Below are 12,820 nucleotides of genomic sequence, written 5' to 3'. Positions count from 1 at the left end.
CTGTTCTTTCTCTGCTTGGTAACTAATTTTTCAATATATATTTTAAAAACAAAAAGCAGGAATTGTACTGGGTTTTTATCATGAGAAAGAAATTCCTATGAACTTTGCTTCAAAAAGTCTTACTTCAAGAAGTAACGATTGCAACAAGTTCATCAGCATTTGATTTGTGTTACACTTCAAAATACTGTTTCTGGGACATTTACAAGTCTGGTACCACTTGCTTCATACTAGTAGGACATAAAAATGACAGTGAGAGCAATTTATTTAAGAAACAACTGAATTTGCATTTAGTTCCCAGTTACTTTCCTCTTTATAATATTGAAATGAAGGATTTCTTATTTTTGGAAACAGATCATCTATGTCAGAAATCATTTTAAGGCCACTACCTACTCAAATATAAAGGTTTGACTTATTCTGGCCATGCATATGAAAACATTGCCAGATGAAGGACACAAATCCCAAAGAACCACACAAACTTAAGTATGCACACAAGTCAGGTGACCTGATCTCCACTGCCTTTTAATGCTCCTTTTCAAATGCAAGGACAAAAGTAAGCAGTAATCAGAGTGCAACTGTCAATATGCAAGCAATAAATGTTATGACACAGCTAAAATTTAAGGTGGGCTTCTGGGGGGTTCAAAAAGGTTTTGTGCACGTGTTTAATTGTAACTTAACCTGATACACTAATACCTAATTGTACTATACCTGATAACACTAATGTGTCCACAAAGAAACAAACTTGGGAAACTTTTTCTGAGCAATGTATTCAGCATTTTTGAAAGAGGATTTGCTGATGGTCAAGCACTTCACAAAACGGGGCTGCTTCTTTGAGATGCCTTCTTCAAAACCTGTCCTAAATTAACATTGAGTTGTCATGTAATGTTTGCATAACCAATGCTGTACTTCCCTAAATGTTACAGACACCCAATTGGGGAAGGCTCTTGGGACTACTTATGTGCTTAAACTTCACCATATTCAGGCAGGTTTTTTTGTCCTGTTGCATTTAAATGCGATTTTGACACTGTACAAATCACTGTGCAAATCACATCATACTGCTTGCACCGAATTGTTTGGTACTTATGCATCAAACGTAGCATTTGATTTTCTTAACACTGGAAAATATTTGTAGGGTAGCATGACAGAAAAAGCAGACAGGGAAGCTGTGGGTATATATGTTACAATACTGTGAGATGAGAATGCAAGGATTTAATTTTACCAATATTTTAAGCTGATTTTCAATTTGGGAATCAGCAGCATAAATTAAAGTTTAAAGCTGTTTCACGTTCTGTGTCTGATATTCTGGGTACACATTACCAGTAATGTTCTTAAAAAGCCAGCAATTGCTACCAGTCCATAAACTGAAAATTTTTTTCTTAAGCTGTAGTAGAAAATATTTTCCCATAATTTACTTAATGGAGAGAAGATCCACTTATGAAGAAATTCAGCATCTGCAATCTAATATAAATGCACTGAAATGTCAAAAATGATTAAACCTTTATGATCTAACATACTGCTGAGCCAGCAAAATGAAAACCAGGTGGCTTCCACGACAGGTTCAGTCAAGTTATACAGTGCTTTCCCTCAACCCTAGTTTTCTCAAAGAAATGTTTCACCATAACTTTACCCGCGAGCATAATAATTCCCTTTTAAGCATAATAGGCTACACATTGTCTATTCAATGCAGATTATCATGTCTGCCACTTACTAGTGTGCTTCCAGCATGTGCTGTTCCTGGTTTCAGATGCAATGGCCACGGCAGGAGAAAAGTCGACATGAGAAGCGAGATTCCACGTGTGAAATCACACTCCACAGGACCATTATTTAGGCACACTGGGAACAGACAGAATCGCTCTGACACAAACTGAAGTTGAAGCTGGCAACAGCAAGATCTTCAGTTACCCTTCACTTGATCTCAGAATTCCCCAGCACTGAGGAGGTGATCAGAACGTCAGCCCCGTGGTTCGTGCTCTCCAACCGTGTGAAAGCAGCTGGCACTAAGACCACCTTCTCATCTAACAGCAGACCCAACAGAGGCACTTCAGGGTCAGCACACTGTTCATCTAACTACAATAAACAAAGCCATGGAGAACTCTCTTTTTCCTTTCCAGACTCTTAGACTACTACAAATTAAAGGATTCATACAGAAAACCAACAAGTGTTAGTTAGCAGTTGGTGAAAAGACTTCATACCCACATTGTAGCAGATGCTGAAGTGGAAGTATTTGCCTCCTTATCTGTCCACCCAAAACACTCGGTCTCAGCTGCTCCAGGCTATGCACTGATGCCGAGATCAATGGCAGTATAAACCATCTCACCTTGAACGACCATTATCCAGATCCTCTGACAACAAACAGACCACTGAGTGTCCTCTGAGACATTACAAGAAATTTGCAGACTACAGGAGACACTGAAAACCAGTGTTTCAGTGGCCAGTCTACCAACTGTGAAATGAAGAATTGAAGAATCATTATCACTGTATGCTAGCCACAACCACCAGTGAGAGCACCCTCAAGCAGATTTCCTTTATTTTTCTGACTGTATGTACTAGAAGAAGAAAGAGGTACAAAACCCTCAAAGCCAAAGAAAATTATCTGTTTTTTTCTAAGCTTTGCTATGTTGCAAATTACTGGCCAAGTAGCCTCATCACCCAGTACTTAAAGTGCCAAATCCTATCTCTAGAAACTACCCTGGGCAGTTAAGCTACCTCTTCAGTCTAAAATCCTTGCAACAGAACTGAGCAAGGGCTAGCTTGAAGAAGTATCTTCTTTTCCCTTGAGAAATTGGCACATACATGGAAAATTCTGGAACAGAAATTTGTTCTACCTACGCCTACCAATGCAGGACCCAGTCAATGCCCAGAATTAATCTAGGATTGTGTTCTTCAGGGATCACAGGAATTCACTAAGAGTTTCCTAACTCTCATATGGTGTGGGCAGGTCTTGGGGAGACCATGACTTGTTCACCAGAACATGCTCCTTTCTGATAAGTCAATCACAAAGGTATTGTACCTGCCCCAAACAGCCAGCATCATTCAGAGAAAGAACCTGAAAGAGAGAGATGAGAACTAACTTTCTTCTCTAACCTCTCATCAGCCTGGCTGCTGCTGCACTGCACAAAGTCGTATCAATATCATATTACTTAGCTCATGGCTGCAGGACACGACACCGCTTCACCAGACAGGGCTGGCTGAAATTCATCATGAAGCACTAATAATGTCACAAGCCTTCCTGGAGGAAGGGACTAAAGCACAGATGGGAAACTGCACTTCCATCACTTGACCCTTTACTCCTGGAATCCGTAAAAATCAACTCTCTTTTCTACCCTTTTGATTTCAGAACAGGTGATGAGTGATTTCATGTATGTCAGTTGCCTTTTAACATCCGTAGATCAACTGCATGTCCAGAACTCAGCTAGCAATATTTTCTTCTGATCCGAAATCTGGCTCTGATGCATTGTGTGTCCAACACAGCCTGTGCATACTCACAACAGTTTTTCCAACACACCACGTCCATTTGATCGATCCTTCATTAGGGGGTTTTTGTTGTTTGGGTTTTTTTAATTTGTTAAGAATGCAACCAACCAGATTGAGTGGATTCAAGTTTCAGAAATACACACATACCTCTAAGCAAGCTTTAATCACAGACAACCTTACAATAGATGTAACTGGAACAGATGAGATCTAAACCTAAGATTACGTAGGTGATGCTGGAAACTTAGAAGAGCAGTATATAGTTTACAGTCATGAAACAGTCTCCATTGACCGAAGATGCCGAGATGCCAATCCACCACCATCAGCTTCTTGGATTCTTTTTTTAACCAAGATCTCACAACAGGCATGACTAAAAATCTCCAGTTGTCTGGGAGAACTCTTTCATCGTGGTTGAACGTGATCCAGTTCCACAGCCGCTGTTAATTCTCAGCCCAGTTACCTCAGCGTCTCAAAATGAAGCTTTTGGCACTTCAGAAGATAACTGGTACCGAACGCTGCACCGTGACTCTAGCAACACAGGTTACCACATGCCTGTCATATTGGCCTTGTGGTTTCTACACGGGTTCCCACCAGAAGCCCCTCTAACCCAGGCACTGCAGCCTGTGCCAGTGACACTGAGAAGGCCACCTCTGACTGCTGGCTGAGTGAGGATCACAGGCGACAGCTGGGCTTTCCCTCCATTCCACAATTCTCCTCTCAAAGCACACAGGCTTCTTGAAAAGGGAGCCTGAACTTTTTAACGGGTTGATCTCAAACTTGCGCTGCGAACTAAGGACAGGTCACAAGCACCACCGCCTTCCGCTCCAGACGCGTGGCAAGTTTCTCAGGTTTGCGTGCTGTACTACAAATACATAGGAGCATGTACTTAAGGGGGGGGGGAGGGAAAGCAACCCTTTCTCCCTCCCAAGAAACCCTTTCTGAAACAAAACACTCCACTGCACACAGCTCTCTCCAGGGGGACAGGATGAGACAATAAACAACACATGACAGATGTTAGTTCATTGCTTAATGCACTCGTGGAAGCTACTCAGATTCTATGGCGATGAGTGTGGTATGGAACAGAACAAGCATATCCCATTACTTTTTATTCTTGATTTAAAAAATATGGATAAGATTTTATTTAAAACTGTTGCAGGAGACAATTACCATTGGGGGAAAAAAAAAAAATCAAGCCTTTAAAAGATCTGAGGACAAGTGGATAAGTGTTGCATGACACCATTATGATGCCCAGTGCTATTTTAAAAAAGCTATAGTTATTAGCAAGGAACTATCTGCCAGCTTTTCTCTTTCAAAACCCTATATAGCAGCATTAAAATTAACCATAAAAAGAAATCCAAGCTGAAACCTGCTGGACATGAACTTTTCCAAACTTCAGTTTGACTTACGGATTTTTAGCTTGAAGGAGTGCAAGAAATTGAGCGGCTTGAGACAGGATTTGTACACCGTTAGGAGGAGGACTGTGTAGGAGCAGGACTTCTTAAGCAAAAAAACCCAGCAAACCAAACCCTAAAAGTTAGTTGAAATATTAGTGTTTTCAGAAGTAATTACCAGATAAAATGTGGTAAGAGAAAAAGTGCTACATTCTGCTCATGTTTCAGATGAAACTCTCTGTAATGCCAAGGACAATATGTGAATTATTAAAAGGGAGCAGGAGCTATTTTATCACGTGTACTGACCAGTACTTCCACATACAGACACAACATTAATAATTACTTTTAGATCCAAATAATGGATTTGTTTCTAGACTCGTAACTACAGGTTCGTTTGGGAACAACTCTATTCAATTTAATAGAATTACACCAAAGCACTATCCTCTGAATGCTCCCTTGAAAAAACAAAGATTAGTACTTTCTTGTCATTATAGAAATGTGTGCTGGTTTTATGACAATGCAAGTGACAGAAATAGAGAAAAAATATTTCAGACATAGCAACTACTAAGTTGATGAAGCAGTATAAACAAAATGCATGACACATCAGGCACAAACTCCCTTATAAATTCACTCTCACAGCTGGGGCAAAACTAGAGGCTTTAAATATATTAATTTCCTTATAAAATAGGGATACAGGTAATTTATTATCCTCATTTGTAATACTGGTATATGCACATAAGCATTAAAAGATATGCGTACAAAATAATGCACTGAAAAGTTTTTACCTCTCTCCAAACTCCTCTTTTTTAATAACAAGTCCCATAAATTTTTAAATATTTTGGTTTTGGTGGTAGTGGTGGGTTTTGGTTTTGTTTTTTTGAATATGTGTAAGGAAGATTCAATGAGTTGCTTAAAAGACCTTAATTTCATAAACTGCCCCCCCCCAACAGGTTTATGCATCATATTCCAGAGTACCTGGAATCATTTAATGTATTTATAAAGTGCAGGTACTTGCAACTTCATTTCCAGAAGCAGGCACAAAGACAAGTCTTCATGCTGAAATGGAAAAGGGTTCTGGGTTCTCCATTTTCAAACATTTCCAACTACGTTTGCCATCAATCATTTACTACAACCTTAATTTTTAAAGATATTTGAAAATTTCCAATGCTTTACAGATGACTGAGGAAGCAAAGGGTAAAGCAGTTGTTGCAGAAAAATAAATCCTAACCCAAAAGCCCCGCTGTGAAGTTGTTATTTTTATTCTATAAATGTGCAGAGAAATTATTCACTCTACTGCCATTCATTTCCAGACTATTTTCCCCTTTAGCAAAAGAATCTAATGTGTGTAAAGCAGTGAGCCCTCCATATCCTATTCCTGACCGGTGCACTTTTGGGTTCCACTCCAGGCATTTCATGTCCTGCTTAACTTGGACCTTTTTATGTGGACCTGAAGGAACCACTATGGGCCACAGGAGGACTTCCTGGTAAGCAGGCATCAAGCAAATCAGTGCAATCAATAGCAAGGGAGCCTATCCTCTACCAAACAGCAATTTCCTTATTTATTTCTTTCTTTATTTCTAAGGCTGCGTACTACTTAACTTACCCCTCTTCAGGAAAGGAGGGAGAGGAAAACATACTGATCTCCTGGAAAGATATGTGGAAAATCTGCTGTCCTATGGCCTCATTCCATACTCCTTATGGAAGGAGAGCTCCCACTAACTTCAAGGGAGTATTTACTCGCCTAAAGAGAACAAGACCAGCACTTAATCACTGAAATTACATACAAATGTGAAAACAGTCAAGCAGATAATGCTGGGGAGCAGCAGGCTGACTGTGCAGCAGTACAGTATTATTTATATACGAATGGCTGGATCACCACTAAGTTAAGTACAGTGCTTTAACAGTAATTCATAGTCTTATCTAGTAATGGAAATAGTTGACTGAAAGTTGGCTTTAGCAAGAACCTACAGTGCTGTGCACAGAGACAGAACCAAGTTATTTAGATGAAAAGTTTAAACAGTGCAATCCCACAACTAATTTAAGAAATTGCTTGGTAACATGATCATTTAAACCTAATTTAAGGTAAGTAATGAATGCATTTGAACACTGAAATGCAACTCATTCCACAGTACAGGCAAAACATCTGCTTAGTATGGATCTTGCTCTTGGGAAGCAAAGGCAAGTGCCTACACCATCAGCTCTTTCTGTCTAGTGAAATCAATCTTTATAAGTTTCATTTCAGATGTATGTATGCTGCTGTGGCTAAAACAGACCTGAAGTTTCCATTATAAACTGCAATTCTCAGGTGTTTATAACTTGACTGTAAAAATTCCCTCCAGCAAGAAACTTGGCATTAAAGTTTTCAGTCTGTAAAAGATTTTAAAAAGATTACTTTCACTATTATTATTCCAGATAAAATGTCCAAGGCAGTTTACTGATTTAAGACAAGTGTTTATCACCAAACTCCTACGTTTTAGAAATGAAAACCTAACAATTGATTACTCTAGGATGAGCCTAATGACATTTGCAATTCTTTGAAATTAGGATAGCTACAGTAACAAACAGGGAATAGCTATGGCTACTTGAAGGAGTAAATATTTTCCACTGGCAAAATTAACTCTTCATAGCTCCACCTTAAATAACATAAAAGAAAACGCTAGCACTTTTTTCTTTTCTTTCAAACTAGGCAGCAGAGATTTAGTTTGCTATGTGTTTTTTTCCCCAAGTTTAAAAGCAATCCCCTAAATCCCTGGCTACATCATCACCTACCCCGACAAAACCCCAAGACAACCGCAGTTTATGGGCACAATGCTACAAACACTTAGGTGTAATTAACTTTGTGTGCATGAGTACCTCCACTGAAAAGAACAACAGCCCACACATGCTCACAAGTTTACAGCATCGGGCCCTCTTAAGTGTCCCTTTTAAAAGGGCATTACAGGGTTCAATAAATGAATAGCAAATTCACTCTGTAGAATTTTGCAGCAACAGTATGGTTATTGTTTTTTCAAACTATCTCAAAACATGAGGACTCCATATTATATTATACAGACTCATAGAGCAATTGCTATTACATACTGCTTATTATCTGCAGAATCTAATGAACTCATTAATTTGTATACAATTTTAGCCAGTCTAGTCTGAAAATACACAACATATTCTTGGAAATCTAACACTTCTTGCTACCCACTTATTTTTAAACACAGACATCTTAGCTACAACAGTATGTCAGTTTTTAAAGCAGTTTCTGTACACCACCGACTTCAGCCTGGGAAGCTGCTGCGGCATTGACCTTCAGATGTATATATACCCACAAGTCCTAGAAAGCTGGGAACTGAAAGCACTAAGCACTTCTGGAAATTAAGGACCTCACAACCATAGTGCGTTCATTATAGTGGCCCACGCAAAGCAGACACTATACACTGAGATCTGTTTTTCTTCTGTTTTTCTGGCAATCTTATAGTTATTTCACCGTAGATTAAGAGGGCGAACTCCTGCCCACGATCAGCTTAGCTATGAATCAGTGTATCTGTCTTCATTTTGCCAATTATCTTTGTCTAAATTCCAGAGAAGCCAAAAGATCCACTTTAAAGAAGGAAAAACATGTTATCAGCCTTAGATTTCACCATTAAAAAAATTTAACCTTGAAAAAACATCCAAACGGACATAGGAAGCTGATCAGATATATATTTTTTTCCTCTGTAAACTGTTCCTAAAGAAGTCAACTGTATTTCATATACCTCTAAAGTCACAGAACAGACAACAGCTGTGCTGTAAATGCCCAGTCAGGCACTGGCAGGTAAAACACTCTCAGCTGAGTATTACTGTTTTCATGTTATGATTGAACTCCACAACAGACAACAATTTTCTTTCATAAACACCCCTAAAAAAAGTGATTCAAGAAAATCTAAGTTCTTACCCACTACTAAATGCAAATGGGCAATAGAGGCAAGAAGGTGATATGAAAGGAATTTCACCAATATTCAAAACAAGTGCCATAACCAGTAACAGCTGAATTACTGCAAGCATTCGTAAGGCACATGACAAAAGAAATGCAGTATTACTGTGAAAAGGCCAAAAGACAACGGTATACTTACTGAAAATGCAACCTCAGTTCCACTCAGTTGGCGAGAGCACAAGGTCCTTTAACCTGATTATACTTTTACTGTGGTGCCTCTATAATATTAGTCTTCTCTTCAGACGAAAACACAAGCTCTTCTTCTTAATCTAAACCCAATCACAAACCAGTCTTGGACATGCTCCACCCTTGCAATTACATATTGCTCTCGGTGATCATATTCCACCTCTTTCCTTCCCTCCTCCTTTTCTGTACTGTAGCCCTTTTTATTCAATGCTCTCTGGGAGTATTATCTCTCATCTAATAATCACATTAATTAGAAATTTTAATTCTGGCATTTAAACAACATGAAACCAGTTTTGTCAAATCTTACAAATTCCAGGAGCAATATCAACATAAAAGTAAAGTCCTTTTTCATCTGCCCTCAAACATATACGAATTTCTAAAAGACAAAAACAGAAGAAGTAATGTTACCCTCTTGGCCTTCTGTAACAAGATGAGACCGTCTATTCACATAAGAGCTCTGTTAATTTCAGGTGCTAGTGCACTGACTTCAAGGAAATGTAATAACCATATCCTTTCACTTTAATAGCTGATGTACCAAGTAGGTGCACCAAGGTTTGCGAAGGGCAGTACGTCTTTATTAATCTTCAGAATAACCGTGCCTTATTTTATATGCAGTTTTAATGTAAATAAAAGCAATAAAAGGAAAAAGTAACAGTCTATTGAAACTGTAGTTTCTGTTAATTATGATTACTATATCATTAGCATGCTTACAGTAAATCATAAGTGCTGGTCTGCATGATTTCACAATGCCAGTCTCAGCTCATAGGGAGCCTGGCTGGAATAAACAAATAAAGCAACGGTATTTCAGCAGGTCTGCATCATTAACAAAGCCAGTGTAAACAAGCAGCCTTTCCATTACATACTGCCCTTCTATATTAACCTTTGTGGTCAAAAAACAGTTTGTCCAAATAGAAACGAAATGTTTACAATGCTGGTTAGTTTTGAATGTATCTGCATGGAGCAAAATAATAAGGATCCGCACCTTTCCGAGAGGTATCTCAAGGGTAAGAGCAGGAAAGTTGACAACAAAGACGTGTTGTGATACAACAGCACGCAATTTTTTCACAAAGCTGTCCAAGTTCCATACACTGCTGAGGACTGTTTTTCTCTGGAAAATGTGTTTTCCTTTTTTTCAATCCCCTTGGGATCCTTGACCATACAGTTTGAACCGACTTGAAAAGTAAAGCGGTGGTGGTGGGGGTGAGGGGGACACGGACAAAAACCCAAACTGTCATGACCAGCTTTTTCAGCATTCACATGGCTAAATTTATATTGCCAAGGCAATTAGCGCTTATTGGCCTGAATACTGAAAATTATTGATGTGCTTAGCAACCCTGCAAATGACAACATTTGCTGCACGCAATAAGGAAACCAAATTAAGGGCCTCTCAATGTATATGATACCACCTGCCTGCCTGCCTTTCTTTCTGTACGTATGTATGTATGTATGTAAGCAAGCAAGCTCTGGTTTCCAGTTCCACCAGTAAGTGCTCGCTGTGCAGGCTGGTGGTACTGTGGTGATACACATACGAGCTATATATCATACCATGGCTCTAAATTGCAGGGGCAGACAGCGAAAGAGATTAGTTTAATCTAGATTTTGGATATGTAAAATTGCAAAAGACAGAATGGAAGCTGGTGAGTCAGGCTGCTGAGACCTCAAAATCATGGGAAAACATACTGCTGGCTTTTAGCCAGTTATTTCCTGAATGCCTCTCCCCCTTTCCACTTATACCTGCTACTATTTAGAGCAGTAAATCAAATATTGTTGTCTGTTTTTTAAAAATGGGTTGCAGGTTATCCGTAAGAGAAAAATGTGATCTCCATTACACTAACCTCTTTCTTTTTCTTTTTTTCCTAATTATATACACATTTTTTTTTCCAGTTCTTGGTGATTGGATTTTCCTCTATTTTTGGAATGTTTACTTAATGCTTGACATCTTACTGTTTCCTTCAGTCAGTCAGTTTCTCTGGTTGGTTTTGGTTTGTTTTTTTTTTTTTAAATTATTCACACAGCAACAGGGAAGAGAAAAAAAAACAATAATAATTTTTAAAAACCCTCTCCAGGAAACTGGATTATAAAACCACAAAATCTGGCAGATTGACAAAGTAGAGGGGGACCTTACATATTTTTAAGTAACATTTTGAAACTGAGTAGATTTCAAGTTGAGCGTTTAAAAAACAAAAAGGAAAATGAACATACTTTGCTCAATCGAAAGAGAGGGCTTTGACAGGGAATATAGAGGAACAAAGAAGCATGCTTGTATTATGAAATTCAACAGAAGGCAAGAAAATGCTGAAAAAAAAAAATCCATTGATAGGATGACATTTTCTTCCCACAGAAACTTTACACATTCCACTCTCACCACTCTTCAAAGCCCCCATATTTTTTCAGTATTTCAAGATAACTGAAGTTGAAACTCTCTCTTGCTTCTCATTTTCCCACATTTTCTGTGTTTGACACTTGATTAGGACTGTATACTTCCTCAAGGAGACTAACACCAGAACGCAGTGCAAGGGCTGAGCTGAAACACTACAACATGAACTGCAGCCATGAAGCGGCTACTCGTGCACGCACAAGGCCACATTTCCCGGGAGCAAGCAGGAGGCACCGCGTGCCCGCGGAACGAGACACACACGGGACGTGCTGCCACTTGGCACGGGAAACACTGCTACTTCGCTTTCAAAAGCTGTTTCTAAGCTACTTCTGTGCAGCTCTCCTGAGCTCTGTCTAAAGGCTTTCAGCGGTGTTGTTTATGTAAGGGAGACAGCCAAGCATACCTGGAAATTGGGAAACAATACAAATAAATTTTTGCTATTGGTGGCTGAAACAACTAAATTCAGTAATACACAACCAAGGCAGAATAATCACACACTGCATGATGCTACCTAGTACCTACAGAAAGATTCTGTCAAACTGTATTTTGCTGTTACTCATTTTCTAACACATTTTCATTTCTAAGTTTTAATACAAAGCAAATATAAAAGTAATTAAGTGGCTATAAACAGAAGTAAAAACTGTTGTATTTTGTGCAATTACTATGAAAAATCCACATCTTTCTATTTCTCATACAAAATATCTTCAGTACTCCACAATTAGCTTACATTTGAAACAATGCTCAAAGCTGCACTTAAACTACCTTATTATGAAACGCAGATAGAAGTAGTCTTGACTGAAGTGGAATTACTATTCAAGTAAAAAGAAAAAAATACTAGAAGGAAAGTCAAGCATGGAGACAACAGGCTCAAATCAAGGATCTGTATTTTTCCACATTAAATGTGATGTTAATTTTCCAGCTATATTAACTTACCACATACATTTTCATAATTAATATACATAATGTGACACTTCAATAAACATATTAGGTAAATACCACAGGCACTTTAGTTTAGCACAAGAGAGCTTGGCCATGTATTTAAAATTAGTTGCATGTTCCTGATACACCGCTACTGTGAAAAAAGTCCTACTGTGAATAACTATAAATGAATTTTCCCCAGTTATACAAATCAGCAAATATATGGAAAAACTAATCTGCAGCACATTTCTAAATACAGATTTTATTACAACTTGAATGGAGCAATGAGCGAAGTGACTGTTCAGATAAATGTACATTTTTTGCACATCTGTGCCTTTGTCACAACTTGCAAATAAAACTGTGCTTTACAGAGCAAATTAGTAGGTCCTGATGTAAAGCACAGGCATAGTTTTGCACTACTTTTCTGACAGGTGTGCATATAATAATATCGCATTACTGGGAAAATACAAAATTTCATACACACCCTTTAAGAATAAGCAAGACAACCCTAAAACATAATAC

General features: G+C 38.5%; 1 protein-coding gene across 1 annotated transcript in view; it reads right to left on the bottom strand.

The window, feature by feature from the left end:
* AOPEP (aminopeptidase O (putative)) overlaps window positions 1–12,820 on the bottom strand; it is a 193,290-nt gene that overhangs the window by 29,925 nt on the left and 150,545 nt on the right. The window lies entirely within an intron of this gene.

This window comes from Pelecanus crispus, chromosome Z (genome assembly GCF_030463565.1).
Source record: "Pelecanus crispus isolate bPelCri1 chromosome Z, bPelCri1.pri, whole genome shotgun sequence".
Lineage (NCBI taxonomy): Eukaryota > Metazoa > Chordata > Aves > Pelecaniformes > Pelecanidae > Pelecanus > Pelecanus crispus.
The sequence above is the reverse complement of the archived record's forward strand: the minus strand, read 5'-3'. Positions and strand labels throughout refer to the sequence as shown.